The sequence below is a fragment of the Papio anubis genome, chromosome X (assembly GCF_008728515.1).
Source record: "Papio anubis isolate 15944 chromosome X, Panubis1.0, whole genome shotgun sequence".
NCBI lineage: Eukaryota > Metazoa > Chordata > Mammalia > Primates > Cercopithecidae > Papio > Papio anubis.
Window position 1 is genome coordinate 3426111 of NC_044996.1, and position 2038 is coordinate 3428148.

At 58.7% G+C, this 2038-nt stretch overlaps 1 protein-coding gene across 1 annotated transcript in view; it reads right to left on the bottom strand.

Moving 5' to 3' along the window:
- Positions 1-1078, bottom strand: part of LOC101024933 (melanoma-associated antigen 4) — a 463021-nt gene extending 461943 nt beyond the window's left edge. The window contains exon 1 of the mRNA XM_031660814.1: positions 899-1078. The gene's annotated coding sequence lies outside the window, so the exon portion shown is untranslated. The remainder of the gene's footprint in view (positions 1-898) is intronic.
- Between the last annotated feature and the right edge of the window lie 960 nt (positions 1079-2038).

The following is a 2038-nucleotide window of genomic DNA, read 5'->3' on the forward strand; positions in this document are numbered from 1 at the left end:
GCTGGGGGATGGGAATGCGGGTGGGGGATGGGAATAGGAGTGGGGTATGCTCACTCCTCCCTTATGGTCCTGAGATTGATGCCTGGCAGAGACTGCCCTCACCAGTCTTGCACTGATCACTACATACTCTGACTCCAGATCCCCTGCAACTTCAGAGGCAGTTGGTTTGTAGGCGCCCCAGACTCAGAAGTCTGGCCACGGGTGGCCCTGGGCTGGCAGCAGGAGTGGTGTGGGATTATTTGGGGTCGTCTATCTGGGGTGGGGACTCCCGAGTCCTCCCTCAGCGTCTCACCTTCACTCCTCACAGGGCCTGGTCCGCTTCCCTCCGCCAAGCCCAAGGTGCCAGTCAGACAGAGAAGCTCGCTTCTCTCTAACCCCCAATGCGCAAGTCAGTGGCATCACATCCGGGCACGTGGGGTTCCTTGGGTTGGAAGCGGAAGCCGAGCCCGATTCAGAGTGGATGGGGGTAGGAGGGGTGAGGTTGGTGGAAGGGTCGGGTATTTTTGTGTGGGAGATGGCTGTATGAGGGTGGTGGGGGGTTGGTGAGGATAAGATTGCTGGTGGGGGTGGGGGGATGAAACGGTTGTGAATGCGAATGGAAACGGGGTGGGGGATGGGAATGGAGGTGGGTGATGGAAATATGGGTGGGGTAAGCTCAGCCCTCTTTTATGGTCCTGAGATTGATGCCCGGCAGAGCCTGCCCTCACCAGTCTTGCACTGATCACCCCAAGCTCTGATTCCAGAGTCCCCTGCGACTTCAGAGGCAGTGGGGTGCTGGGTGCCCCAGACTCAGAAGTGCGCCCACGGGTAACCCAGGAATGGCAGCAGGAGTGGTCCGGGATTATTTGAGGTCATCTATCTGGGGTGGGGACTCCTGAGTCCTCCCTCAGCATCTCACCTTGACTCCTCACAGGGCCTGGCCCGCTTCCCTCCGCCAATCCCAAGCTGCCGGTCACACAGAGAAGCTCGCTTCTCTCTGACCCCCAATGCGCAAGTCAGTGGTCTCACATCCGGGCACCTGGGGCTTTCTTGGGTTGAAAGCAGAAGCGGAACCCGATTCAACGTGGATGGGGGAGGGAGGGGTGACGTTAGTGGATGGGGCGGGAATTTTTGTGTGGGAGATGGCAGTATGAGGGTAGTAGGGGTTGGGGAGGATAGAGGTGCTGGTGGGGGATGGGTGTGTGGATGGGTTTGGGAATGGGATGGGGTGGCAGATGGGAATGGGGTTGGGGGATGGGAAAAGGCTGGGGTATGCCTAGCCTTCTCATAGGGTCCTCAGGTTGATGTCTGGCAGAGCCTGTCCCCATCAGTCTTGCGCTGATCACCCTAAGCTCTGACTCTGGAGTCCCCTGAGGCTTAAATGGCAGTGGAGTGGTGGCACCGCCCAGACTGATAATTCCTCCCAGGAGTGTCCCAGGGCTGGCAGCTGGATTTTGGGGGGTTGTCTATGTGGGGTGGGGAGCCTCCTGAGTCCTCCTGCAACATCTCATCTTGCCTCCTCATATAGCCTGGGCGGGCTTCCCTCTGCCAATCCGAAGCTGCAAGTCAGACCTAGAAGCTTGTTTCTCTCTAACCCCCAGTGTGCAAGTCAGTGGCATAACATTAGGGCACCTGGGGCTTTCCTGAGTTAAAAGCAGGGGCAGAACCGGGGATTCTGCCCAGATGGGGATATGGGTGTTGGGGGGTGGGGGTGCGGGTGTGGGGATAGGGGATGGGCATGGGGGGGTTGAATCGGGGTTGGGGGTATAGGTGTGCTGGTAGGGAATGGGGGTGTGGATTGGGTTAGGAGTGTGGATGGGAATGAGGTGGGGGATAGGAATGGGCGTGGGGGACCCTCAGCTCTCTCTTAGGGTCCTGACTTTGATGCCTGGCACAGCCTGCCCTCACTTTGCTCCCTCAGAGATCCTGCGCCTGCTTCCCTCCGTGAACCTCAAGCTGCTGGTCAGACTGACAACCTCGCGTCTCTCTGATTCCCAATGCGCAAGTCAGTGATGTCACATCGAGGCCACCTGGGTTGACAGTAGGGGCAGAACCTGAT